Below are 14,454 nucleotides of genomic sequence, written 5' to 3' on the forward strand. Positions count from 1 at the left end.
TTCTTCTTCTTCTTCTTCTTCTTCTTCTTCTTCTTCTTCTTCTTCTTTTCCTTCTCCTCCTCCTCCTCCTCCTCTTCCTCTTCTTCCTCCTCTTCCTCCTCCTCCTTCTTCTTCTTTGTATTTTATTTTATGTATTTGAGTATTTTGCCTTCTCGTCTGTCTGTGTATTACATATATGAAGTATACATGGAAGCCAGAAGAGGATGTCAGATTCCCTAGAACTGTTCAGTTGTTGTTGCTGGGAATCAAACATGGGTCCTCTGGAAGAGCAGCCAGTAGTACTCTTCATTACTGAGCCATCTCTATAGGCTCATAGTTACACATTTCTTAAAAAGAATGGGACCAGACAGTGATAGTGCACACTGTTAGTCCCAGAACTTGGGAGGCAGAGGCAGGTGGATATCAATGAGTTCCAGGACAGCCTGGTCTACAAAGTGAGTTCCAGGACAGCCAGTACTGGCTCAAAAAAACCTAATAATAATAGTAGTAGAAATAATAATAGTAAATAATTAAATAAATAAAAAGAATGAAAAGGAGGAAGAATAGGCAGAAGAAAGAGAGGAGGAGGAAGGGAGGTAGAGGGTGAGAAAAAAGAGAAGAAATTACCCTTCACTCACAGCTGAGCTTTACTTTGAGTCTTTATTTTCCCAGTGCCATCTGTCCTGCCCCCAAGATCTAAGAATTTATTAAGCATTTAAAGGTCAGCATTGTGACATACACACCTGCTTCAAGGCACCTATAACACAGAAAATGAGTACTTCCCATCAAAGCTACTCAACACGTAATTGTTGAGTGGATGAATGAAAATAATTGGGTCTACTCGGAGATAACATATAATTCTAGGAGACAGTGTATAATTAAGGACTGAAATCTACAGTTCATTAGAAATTCAGAGAAGATTAGAGAGGGGGCTGGAGAGCTCGGAAAGGTTACTTAGGCAAAGGTTGACTTGGGCTGTATTGATAAATGTGAAAGACTTGAAATGGCAAAATGAGCTGGGGAGAGGACTACAGCAAAGAGAGAGTGCGAACAAAACCGTGGAGACAGGAAGGATGGCGTTTCCTACGGCAGGGAGGAAATGGTGTGACAACAGGGAAGTTGTGCAGTTTAGTAGTAAGGCTCTTAAGGTGCCAGGTATGGCCAGGCATGGTGGCATGTGCCTTTAATCTCAGCGCTCTAGAGGCAAAGGCAGGTGGATCTCTGTGAGCCTGGTGGACATAGTGAGATCCAGGACAGCCATGGCTATGTAGAGAGACACTGTCTCAAAACACACACAAACACACGAGCCAAATATAGTATAAACCCCTCATTCAGTAGCCACTGGGGTCATCAAAAGCTGTGTACAAGATTAGTCTGAATCTGGTTATTGGCCAAATGAAGAAATAGAGGCATTATGAAGAAGAGGCTGTGCTGGAGCTGAAGAGACAGCTCATCAGATAGATAAAGGCACTTGCTGCCAAGCTTGTCTGCCTAAATTCAATCACTGAGACCCACATGGTAGAAGAAGAAAAGTCTTGCAAGTTCCCCTCATCTACATTCCATGTCATGTACATACACACGAATAAAAACTGAAATCAAAGAAGTGGTAAAAGTGTTTTAAATACTATCCTGTCCACCCAACCACCAATGACCAGGGCTCAGTTTGCTAGAGTGACTGAGAGGAGGAGACTAGGAAGGGGCTGGAGAGGTACCTCAATTGGTAGAGCACTTACCTAACTTGTACAAAGTCCCACATTCAGGCCCCAGCACCACATAAACACGGCACTTTATCACGTATCAGCAGTCCCAACACTCAAGGGTAACTTACAGGTACGTTACCCCTGGATACACAGCAAATGGCCAACCTGGAATATCTGAGACCTTGTCTCCAAAACAAAAAAATATAAAACAAAATAAAAACTGAGAGGAGTTGATTAGTTAATTATATTTTGAACTTAAGAACTTTTTTTCCCCATTGGGAACATCTTCTCTACATCAATGCCCACTGTGCACTCTGAACCCTCCAAGTCCAAAGGCACCTCTTGTCTTTTAATCAGAATCTAACCACATCAGTGTTCCTTAGGTCAAAACAAAACAAAAATAACAACAAAACAGAAAGAGAGCAAAAGCAAACTCAGAGCGGGTAGTGGAGGAAGGGCAAAACCTGAGTTTATTCAAATTGAATTTGGGGTGAAACGGCAAGGACTTAGCTTTCAAGTTGATGACTGAAAATACAGTAGACAGAAGTGCCCCTGAAAATCAGGAACCATTCAACTGAATGGTTCTCGTAGGGACTCATGATGCCTTTGCTGACATAAAATGAAGATAAGTTTTTTATGTTCTTTGCTTTTATGAAGGCCTCCTGACTTAGTCAAGGTTATTATTGCTGTGATAAAACACCATGACCAAAAACAACTTGGGGAGGAAAGGGTTTATTTGGCTTACACTTCCACATCACTGTTGATCATTAAAGGAAGACTGGACAGAAACTCAAACTAGGAGGCAGAGCTGATGCAGAAGCCATGGAGGAGTGCTGCTTCCTGACCTGTTCCCCACACCTTTCTCAGCCTGCTTACTTATAGAATCTATGACTACCAGTCCAGGATGACATAACCAACAAGGGGCTGGACTCTCCTTCGCCAGTCACTAATTAAGAAAATGCCCCACAGGCTTGCCTACAGCTGGATCCAGTAGAGGAATTTTCTCAACAGAGGCTCCCTCCTCTCTGATAACTCTGGTGGTGTCAAGTTGACATAGAATTAGCCAGTATATGCACCCTTTCCTTATCTTCCAAGAAATAAACAGATAGCAAGCCAGTCTGGAGTGTAGCTCAGTAGTAAGTGCTTTTCATGCCCATGCAAAGCCCTACCACTGCAATAAATAAGTAAATGAACAAAGTATGCATTTGGCAGACTTCTCTTTATTTACTTTCTCTTTGTTGTTGTTTATTTCTTATTTAATTTTTCTTTACCATAGGAAAAGCTGTTTTTCTCTCAGATCTGGGACTTGTAGATCTGAGTAAGCCCAGAGCACAAATGGAGACACAAAGCAATCAGTCAGATTTATCATGATTTCCAGGGGAGGGGCCTGGAAGATTCGCTATCCACTGAAGAACAATACAGCCTTCATTGCTGCATTTCTGATGTCTTCTGTAGCTCCGCTGATGTGGAAGCAGGAGAATCTTCCAGAACTTGTAAGTCCCACGGCTCTTTCTCAAAGAATTCCACTTACATTCTAGAAAATAACATTAACCAATAGAACTTTGAAGCATCTTCATTGAAAGAAATGAATACACCATGGAAAGAGAAACTGGTCAGCTGGCTAGGCATGGCCATATGCCTTTAATCAAAGCATTGGGAAGGCAGAGACACATGAAGCTCTGTTGAGTTCAAGGTCAGCCTGGTTTGTATAATGAGTGTCAAGCCAGCCAGGGCTGTGTAGTGAAATTCTGTCTCAAAATAAAATAAAATAAAATAAAATAAAATAAAATAAAATAAAATAAACAACTATTTTGACTATAATCCTTTTTTTTAAAGAATATTTACTTACACATCTTCATTATTTATTGCCTTAATTGAGCTGTCTACTGCTGCAATAAACACCATGACTAATACAACTTGGGGGAGAAACCATGTCTTTTATCATACACTTCCAGGTAACAATCATCTCTGAAGGAAGTCAAAGCGGCAAACTGGAGGCAGGAACTGAAGCAGAAGTCCTGGAGGAGTGTTGCTTACTGGCTCGTTCCTCGTGGCTTGTTCAGCTTGCTTTCTTATACACCTCAAGATCATCTAACCATGTGAACTATTCCCTCCCACATCAAGAAAATATCCCCCACAGATTATAGGCATTTTATCAATTGAAATTCTATGCTCCCTGGTGACCTTGGCTTGTATCAAGTTGACAAAAAACTAACCAGCATATTTATCTTAATTTATTTTTTATGCAATTCTGGGAATAGAATCTAGTACCTCCTACATGATATGCATGCAAGAGTACTTGAGCAATTTCCCCAGTCCTCTACTTTTATACATAAAGAAAAAAATCATAGCCCTAGAGTACTACAGGGAGAAGACATATTTATCTCATCAAAGTATCTGTTTAGCTTAGATAACAAGGTCAAGGGTCAAAACCAAGACTTTGACTAGGAAGGGACAGAGGCCTCCTCCTCTGCTGATAAGAATTAATCCAGTGCCACCACCTTGCAAATCAGCATGATGGTTCCTCAAAGAATTAAAAGTAGCACTGCTCTATAACCTAGCTCCATACTACTCCTCAGTATGTACCCAAAGGGATCCAGTTCAGCGTGCACTAGAGATGCCTAGACGACCACATTCACTGTATCAGTACTCAACCATGCTATCAGACTAGGTCCCAGCCAGGGAGAGGTGGATAAAGACAATGAGGTGCTAGTGAGGTGGCTCCATGAGTCACCGTGCTTGCCACCAGCCCTGACAACCTGAGTTCAACCATAAGATCCACACGGTGAAAGGGCAGAACCAACTCTCTCAGATTTCCCTCTGATCTCCGTATGTGCACCACGGCACATGTGTTCACACACATAGACACACAAAATAAATAAGTTTAATTTTCACATTTAAAAGGCATACACAAAAAGGAAATGTGGTGTGTCTGTCTGACAGATCATTATCCAACCATAAACAAGAATGAAATTATGCCTTATGCAGAAGAATGAATGGACTGGAGAGCATTGCATTAAGCTCAATAAACCCGACTCTGAATGGTTTGTTTTTTGTCGTGTGAGATCCAGATATATATTTATAATTTTTATTCGTATTTAAAGTTTGAAAGTAAAATGGCCCCCACAGGCTGCTATTTCATTCACAGCAAAAGGAAACTATTTCAAGAAGGAAGGGGAGAGAAGGAGGGGTGAATGGGAGTAAAGAGGAGCCAAGCACATACCATTTAACACCCCATTATTGTGTACACTAACCAAAAAAATAATTAGCTGGAGGCCAGGGTGGGTGTCCACAATTTTAATCCCAGCAGAAGCAGAGGCAGCTGGACCTCTGTGTTGGAGGTCAACCTGGTCTAAATAGCAAGTTCCAGGACAGCTAGGGTTACGTAGAGAAACCCCGGCTGGAAAAAACAAAACAAACAAACAAACAAACAAACAAACATCAAAAGGTAATTTTAAAAGAGCTTACTAAGGTGGACATGGTAGCACATGCTCATAATCTCAGCACTTGAGAGGTGTTGGCAGGAGGATCAAGAATTCAAGTCCATCCTCTGGATATATGGCAACCTGGGCTGTAGAGTGAAGCCAAAAACACACAAAACAAAGCCCAAAACACAAGGTTAAAAGTGTGAGAGAATATATCCAGCCTCTGGTGGCATCCAGTGAGATTATAGGACCAAACTGACGAGGAGGACCAGCAGCACAGGTTGCACTGGGTACTGTTGAGGATGCAGCCACTCCTAAGATAGCCTGGCAAGTTCTTACAAAACTAAACATAACCTTGCTATATGCAGCAACTGCATTCCTTCCTTAACATCTACCCCCCAAAAGATGAAAATTTCTCGTCATACAAAAGCATGCATCTATGTGCCCCTAAATAGCTATAGGACCATGTGATGGTTTGTATATGCTTGGCCCAGAAAGTGGAACTATTAGGTGTGGCGTAGTTGGAGGAGGTGTGTCACTGTGGACATGGGCTTAAGACCCTCACCCTAGCTGCCTTGAAGTCAGTCTTCTACTAGCAGCCTTCAGATGTAGATGTAGAACTCTCAGCTCTGCCTGCACCATGCCTGCCTAGATGCTGCCATGCTCCCACCTTGATGATAATGGACTGAAACTCTGAATGTATAAGCCAGCCCCAATTAAATGTTGTCCTTTATAAGACTTGCCTTGGTCATGGTGTCTGTTCACAGCAGTAAAACCCTGACTAAGACAGAAGTTGGTACCAGAAGTGGGGTATAGCTCTGATTGGCCTGATCATGCTTTTGTTTGGAAGAATGTATATTTGGGACTTTGGATTTGGAAAGCCATGGAATGTTTTAAGTGGGACTTAATGATCCAGCCTAGTAGGAATATGGAAGACTTTATTGCTATAAGTTATTTGAACTGTGCTGACCTGGCTCAAGAGGTTTCAGAGGAGAAGACTTTCAAAATTTGGCATAGAGACTGTTTTTGTGGTATTTTGGTGAAGAATGTGCTTGCTTTTTGCCCTTGTCTGAAGAGTCTACCTGAGGCTAAGGTAAAGAAATTTATATTAATTGCATTGACAAAGGAAGTCTCAAAAAAGCCCAGCAGAGACTTTGTTCTCTGGTTAAGTCTCAGGAGAAACATTTTTGAACAAGCATAGCAAACTTAGAAAGGAAAAACATAAAATATATGGTTCGAGTATTAAAGGGGCACCAAGAAGGGAAATGGAGCCTAATCCTGTGTTCTAAGAGATAGCAGATTAAGGGAGAGGGACTTTGGGGCAAGAGTCTGTCCAGCAACATTTAGATCTAGGCATGGAAGTACGCAGCTTAAATCCCAGGAGATAGGCATGCAGATCACTGAGTTCAAGGTCAATCTACAGAGCAAGATCCAGGACAGCCAAGCTTAGACAGTGAAAGAGTTGGGAAACAGAAAGCTAGTGACAATGTAATAAAACAAGGGGCCATGTACCAGTCTCTGCAAGTAGTAGCAGAACTCAGCAGCATTGGCCATGTGGCTCTGGCTTTAGAGTGAAAAATAGAAGGGACTACTGGGACAATTGATGCTGGTTAGCTGGAGCTAAGAAATTAGCAGTGATTAAGAAGAGACCAGCAGCAGAGGCAGATGGATTTCTGAGTTCAAGGCCAGCCTGGTCTACAGAGTGAGTTCCAGGACAGCCAGGGCTACACAGAGAAACCCTGTCTCGAAAAACCAGAAAAAAAAAAAGAAGAAGAAGAAGAAGAAGAAGAAGAAGAAGAAGAAGAAGAAGAAGAAGAAGAAGAAGAAGAAGAAGAAGAGACCAGCATCACTGAGGTAAAATCTTCTGGGAAGTATTTTCTGAGAGCACAAAGAAGCTGTGTCTCAGAGATAGCCAAGGTTGTGCCTCATGCTGCAGCTGGACTTGGTAATGTGTAAGAGTCACCCAGGTGGTACTGGTTTTGAAGGCATGAAGGGATCATGAAGAGCAGCTGAGGCTTAGCACTGTAAGAGGCCATGGAAGGCCACTGGTGAAGGTGCAGCCCCGGTTGTAGTTAATGGCCCAGGACTGAAGGAGCCAGGCAAGGATTTGAGGCTAGGCACCATGAAGAGAGGCTATTGGTGAAATCTAGTTGCAACAGAAGACCCCAATGTGTTGGAGATGCCAGTACCATGGGATGATCACCAAGAACAGCAGCAACAGTGGAGTAGATCATCTTGAGTTTAGAGTGCTACAGAAGGCAGAGCTGGAGAAGTGATGCCAGCCCTCTAGAGGAAGATCATTTGTGGATCCCAGACATTGAAACAAGAAGCTGTAACACTGAAGTAGCCTTGGAGACCCAATTATTTTTCAAGATGCCAGAGCCATAGGATATCTGCTGAAGAATGGTGCTAACAGGGAGTGGAACCAGCCAAGGAAAAGAAGTTTGTTGCAGTCAGCAAAGATGAAAAAGGAGGTGGAGATCTGAAGACCTCTTTGGCATCAGACATGGAGATGCAGAGTAGAGTTTGCCTAGCTGGTTTCCTGTCTTGCTTTGGGAATTACAGTTAAGTGACTGGATGGATCTCAGAAGAGACTTTGAACTTTGGACTTTTAACATTGTTGAGACTGCTATAGACTATGGGGACTTTGGAAATTGGACTAAATGTACTTTTCTATTATGCTATGGCTAGATATAGACCCCCATAGACTCATGTGTTTGAACAAGCCTATGGAAGCCAGGAAGTGGAATGTAATGCTTGGCCCAAAGAGTGGCACTATTAGGAGATGTGGCTTTGTTGGAGGAGGTGTGTCACTGTGGACATGGGCTTAAGACCCTCACCCTAGCTGCCTTGAAGTCAGTCTTCTATTAGTAGCCTTCAGATGAAGATATAGAACTCTCAGCTCTGCCTGCACCGTGCCTGCCTAGATGCTGCCATGCTCCCACCTTGATGATAATGGACTGAAACTCTGACTGTGTAAACCAGCCCCAATTAAATGTTGTTCTTTATAAGAGTTGCCTTGGTCATGGTGTCTGTTCACAGCAGAAAAACCCTAACTAAGACAGACCATCGTGGGAAATCTTGCAATCATTAAAAAAAACCTTACAGATCTATAGATTTAACGTGATCCCATTAAAAATCAAATACATTTTTCATAGTGTCTTTACCATCCAGGATGTACACCAGAAGCAGACCCAGTTATACCACATGCAGCGTAAGGTCCCCTATAGAACCTATAGAATATTTCCCTTCTCCTCTCCCAGTCCTGTGCTACTGACATCAGACAGTTGTTATCTACACTAGCAATGCCACACCATGCGGCTGTTGGCTTAAGCCATCCGTTCTCCTGTAAAGAGCTTTAAATGTGACAATATTGTATCCATTCACGGGTGGCACTGCTATCTCCAATACGCACCCTTACAGCTGCCTATTTCCTTCCTATGATCTTCCTTCCTTCTTTTACACATTTTTTGTAGTATAGATCTATTAAGGTAATTATTTCAGCTTTTATAGGTTTGGAAAAATATTTTGTCTTTACCTTAAAACTTTTTTTGTAATTACTTTTAAAAGTTCAGTGCTTTGAATATATTCCCAAACACTCTGCTTCTGAGAGGGGTTTCATCATTCTGTCCTTGTGTTGTTTAAACACCCGGTAACTCTGAAGATTCGTTTTTTCTCCGTGGTCTTGGCTGCTTCCTGTGCTTGGGGTTTGCTGGGCTTCTTAGACATGTGGGTTCATAATTTCCATCGCTCTTCTGAAGATGTCGCCATCATTTGCTGCTTTTTTTTCCCTTGGCCGCCGTGGTTACACATCTATACTTAAAATAGAGTGGCTTGCCCCACAATTTCTGCTTGCCGATTTCCCTTATGATCTGAATTTTCCCTTCTGTGGGTTTCACTCCAGAGTGTTCCATTGCTGAGCCTTCAGATTTACAAGTCTGTTTTTCTGCAATATTTAATTGGCCTTTAACACCCTCCTGTGTCTCAGTCATCCCAGATACCCTAGGGTAGTTTTTGTCCCTTCGTCTGTTGCTGTTTGGTCAGTCAATTTTGTTTTGTTTTATTTTATATTTTATTTTATATTTTTGCGGGTTTTCTAAAAATTAGTCTCAGGCTGTCCTTGAACTTCTGATCTTACTATGTCCACTTCCCAAGTGCTGGGAGGCATGCATCGCTGTGGTGGTTTGAATAAGAATGACACCTATAGACTCATGTTTGAATGATTGGCTCAAAGGGAATGGCACTATTAGAAGATGGGGTCTTATCAACCGGGCAGCACGCACCAGCTGATATGAGGCCCCAACACATATACAGCAGAGGACTGCCGGTCTGGGTTCAGTCAGAGAAGATGCACCTAACCCTCAAGAGACTGGAGGCCCTAGGGAGTGGGGAGGTCTGGTGGGGTGGGAGGTGGGGGGGCATCTCCCATGGAGATAGGGGTTCGGAGTGGAGGTATGGGAACAGGGTGGACTAGGAGGGGAATAAAATCTAGAATGTTAGGGGAAAAAAAGATTAAATAAAAAGAAGGGAAAAAAAAGAAGATGGGGTCTTGCTGGAGTAGGTATTAGAAGTTGGAGGTCTCAAAACAAAACAGAAAAAAGAACTCACAGCTCCTTCTCCAGCACTGTGTCTGCCTGCATGCAGGCATGCTTCCTGCCATAATGATACTTGAGTAACTCTCAGAACTGTAAGCCAGCCCCAATTAGATGCTTTCCTTTGACCTGCCCTGCCCCTAGAGGCATGTGGGTATGGCTGCTGTATCAGTAAGTGCATCAGTAAGTGGCAGAGAGTTTCTGACCTGTGAAAATCGTAATGATTAGTAGCCTAATACTCCCTGAAAAAATGCAAGGTGGCATTTCCACAAGTCTGGCACCTGTGGGCCCAGACCGGGGAATGACCTGAGACAACCAATAATCTAGCACCACACAGATCTTGATGGGCTCCCAGGGCGGGAAGCAAGTCAGAGACAGAACAAAGGGAGAAAGGTGGACACTAGAAGAACCCCGCTGAGGGTTATCAGTCCCAGGAAAGAATGAGCCTGAGACAGATGACCCCCTTCCCCCGTATGGGGCCACGCAGGCGGCCCAGGCAAGGAGTGAGCCTACGATGACCCCCAGTCAGGCACCATGGGGCCTGGGCAGGGTGCTAGCATGGTATGACCAGCAATCTGGTGTTGCATAGGCCTGTGGGGCAGACTGTTCTGGATGTGAGAGTTGAGGATGAGCCACCCCCAAGGACATGAATGTAGGAGAGCCAGCCCTACCTCTTGTCTGCTGTGTCATGGCATCGGCAAGGGAGAAATCACCTCTCTTCCCTTTGCCCTTGCCAATTGTAGAGGGCAGAAGAGCTGATCCCGCTGGGGTCATGAAAGCAAGAGAGCTGACCTGCCCCTCACTTTCTGCAGCATTCGGGAGAGTGGGCTATGCATCTCACCTGGGCAACACAGTCGAGCTGGCCCTGATGGCATGGGCTCCGGTGGTATGAAAGTGGGAGAGCTGGCTCCGTCCCTTGCTGGCTTTGGCACTGGATGGGTCAGCTAGGCCAGGACAGGAGAGTTCAACCTGGTAATGTGAGTGCAGCAGAGCCCAAGGGCTGATCAGCCCAGGTACCTCTCAGGCCCAGATCCAGGGCTTTGAGTTGGCACACTCCCATATCTACCCCAGAGATGAGCTGGGATTATGTATTCATGCAGTGGAGTGCATGAAAGGGTGCGATCCAAAACTACAGGCTCTCCACGACACAGAGTAACAACATGATATCTGAAAAGAGTCCCCATGAGGTTCCAGTGTTGACAGTGTAGCAGAAGCCAGAGGCCTTGTACCAGGCCAACCACTCATTGAAATGAATCTTTCCAAGTAAAGAAGTGGGGGGGAGGGGGACCACACTACTTCCACAAGATCTTCTCTGTTGGGGGGAAGGTTGCAAGGGTAGAGAGCAGATATGAGGGAAAGGAGTGATGAGTGGAATTGGGGTGCATGATATGAAATTTACATACACACAAAAAAGTAAAAGAAAAGTGTTTTCCTTTGTAAGTGTTGTCATGGTCATTTTTCACAGCAATAGAAACCGAAACAAGACAACAACCACATCTGGCTTGTTCACGTATCACAGATTTCATTCCTAAAATCTACTTACATTCTTTATTGTGTCCCTTGTCTCTAACCAACACATTTAATTTTTCCTTTAGTTGTTTGAATATATGGAACACAGTTTTTTGGGTTTTTTTTAAGATTTATTTATTTTATGTATGTGAGTACACTGTCGCTGTCTTCAGACACACCAGAAGAGGCATCAAATCTCATTACAGATGGTTGTGAGCCACCATGTGGTTGCTGGAAATTGAACTCAGGACCTCTGGAAGAGCAGATGGTGCTCTTAACCACTGAGCCATCTCTCTAGCCCTGGAATACAGTTACAATAAGTATGTTAATAGTATCTGCAAATTCCTACATTATTGTTAGCCCTGAATGAGTTTCTATTAATTTTTTTCTAATCCCAGCTCACGTTTTCCTGCATCATTACCTGGTAATCTTTGTCTGCTCATTTGCTTGCTTGTGTTTGTTTGTTTGTTTGTTTGTTTTGGTGCTCAGACATGCTAAACATGTTCTCTATAACTGAGCTATTCCCTGACTCTGATCATTTGGGTTTTTTTTATATCAAACACTATTGGGATTTTTATTGTTTTGGAGGTTGGACATTTTTGTATTCTTTTAAGTGCCTTGCATTGGTTCTGGACCATAATTATGCTACTTAAAAATAATGTTGTTTGGTCTGGAGAGATGGCTCAGTGGTTAAGAGCACTGACTGCTCTTCCAGAGGTCCTGAGTTCAATTCCCAGCAACCACATGGTGGCTTACAACCATCTGTAATGGAATCTGATGCCCTCTCCTGGTGTGTCTGAAGAGAACAACAGTGTACTCACATAAAATAAATAAATAAATAAACAAATAAATAAATAAATAGATAAATCTTGAAAAAAATAATGTTGCCTTTTTAGAAGTGTTATAATATTGAAACTTTTAAATTTAACTAATATTTATACCAATAAAGACACAGGAGGCATAAACTGAGGTAAAAATCTGCTAGTTCAGAGAGGTAACTTTATTTTCTTAAGTGTATACAAAATATCTACTTATGAGACTGACTCTACAACTAAACTTCTAGCTCTTTAGAATTTTGTTCTATTTGTCTCATTCTCCTGAGCTAGTCTACCTTTCTCTTGAGCTCCTCCAAACCCTAGAGAGCTTCTCAGCTTGTTCCTAGAACACTGTTTTACCTGTGTCCTGCCAGCTGCTTCTGTGTGTGTGTGTTGGGGGGGGTCTCAAAGATCCAATTTCCATAAAAGAAATCCCCTCTTCTACACCCTTGGCAGGTTGAGCCCTGTCATGGTGGGTGGGCTCCCAGCTAGTAGGGGCCAAACTAGTAGGGTCTAACCCTAACCCTAACTTTAATCCTAAACCCTAACCCCATCTAGCCCTAACCCTAACCCTAACCACCTCAAGGTCATCCAGCTGACTTTGTCTTAGGTCATAGAGCAAAGACCACAACTCCTCTCCTAAGCAGTTTGTCTTAAAATAGCCAGGATTAGCCAGTCGGTGGTGGCACACGGCTTTAATCCCAGCACTTGGGAGGCAGAGGCAGGCGCATTTCTGAGTTCGAGGCCAGCCTGGTCTACAGAGTGAGTTCCAGGACAGCCAGGGCTACACAGAGAAACCCTGTCTCGAAAAACAAAAACAAAAAATAGGCAGGATTTCATTAGCATTCTTTTCTATGGAAGTTTTTAGAGGCACACCCAAACTGCATCTCTTCAGGACACACCTAACTGCATCTGACAGCTTCCATTATCTATCTGAGTTTGTATATTTTCCTAACAGTTGGGTTTTCTATGTACAATAATCACACATCCTGTTACAATGTGTCTCAGCTTTTACTTGGTGGCTAAGTACCACCCAATTAGGAGTTACAACTATCCTGAGCACTCTGCACCTAATTCACTTGCCGGTGATTTGTGGAGTTTTCTAACTTGGCAAACGTTAGGCATGGTGGTAAGCAGGTTCACCTATAATCTTCCCATATGATTCTTTCTCAGTCTAAGGTATTGAGACACGGTTTGGTGCTTTACAGTGTACAAGAGTAGAAACTTCTGCTGATTTCCCTTTGAATTTCAGACTTGGGATGCAGTCTCCCATCTCACCAGTATTCTGTCCTGCCAGCTCTAGGCAATCAAGTCTCTTCAACATTCCATCAGTATCCGGAGCTTGACAGCTTACAGAGGAGAGGTAGAGAATTAGGGACTGGGATGAGGGATGGGTCCCCCTAGGAAGAGGAAATAGAATAGATGGTCATGAATGGTTGGGGTGTATATGCTGGAACAGGGCGATTAAATGGGGAGGGAGAGGGAAGAGGAAAGTTGGGGGGGACTGATAAAACTCAGGGCCATTTGAGTGGTAATATGGAAACCTAATATACTAGAAGCTTCCTAAAACATATACATAAAGATGCTGTCAATAAAACTCCAGATAACAAGAGAGACAGAGCCCAACTGGTTATGTCTCATCACTAAATAAAGCTTCCAGTACCAGGAATGAGTTACATATAATCAAGCTGTCCCATGGAAATCCCCAAACAACCCAGTGCATTCACCTAGACAACCTAGTGCAACAACCTAGACCATTCACCTCTACAGACAAGTGTTCGTGGCTCGGGAAGGCACTCACCTGGAAGGTTCACTGGGAGGATAAAGGTAAACACCAATCCAGCTACAAACTCTCTGATTCACAATAGTGACCTGCCTATAAGATGCACAAGTGTAATAGTGGCACAAGGCTTGCGGGAGTAACCAACAATTATCTGATTTGAGTTAAGGCCTACTCCATGAGATGAACCACCAAACCCAGTGCTGATTGGATGGCCAAGAACCTAAGACTGGATAGGCCCAAGGGCCCAAGGGAAAAAGAGAACACTACTGTTAAAGGAAGGTAGCCTTAAAGTGACTCCTAATAACATTTTCTAAGCTCATAGCTCCATACCTTGCTCAGACGTCATCAAAGAAGCTTCCTCCTGCAAGAGATAGGGGATGAATACAGAAACCCACAGCCAGAAAATAAGCACAGACTGAGAGACCTTGCAACAGCCCCAAAAGGGATATCTCTGTCAGATCTCTTCCTCACGGAAGAGGAAGCAGAGTGTAAGAACCAGAGGGGATGGAGAACAGCAAAGAATCAAGGCCTTCAGCCGGGTGATGGTGGCACACACCTTTAGTCCCAGCACTTGGGAGGCAGAGGCAGGCGGATTTCTGAGTTCGAGGCCAGCCTGGTCTACAGAGTGAGTTCCAGGACAGCCTCGGCTAT

General features: G+C 43.4%; 1 pseudogene; it reads left to right on the top strand.

The window, feature by feature from the left end:
• The first annotated feature begins 9,829 nt into the window (after positions 1 to 9,829).
• On the top strand, positions 9,830 to 9,936 carry LOC114612460 (annotated as a pseudogene).
• Positions 9,937 to 14,454: the final 4,518 nt, after the last annotated feature.

Source organism: Grammomys surdaster, unplaced genomic scaffold (assembly GCF_004785775.1).
Source record: "Grammomys surdaster isolate TR1022 unplaced genomic scaffold, NIH_TR_1.0 126158, whole genome shotgun sequence".
NCBI lineage: Eukaryota > Metazoa > Chordata > Mammalia > Rodentia > Muridae > Grammomys > Grammomys surdaster.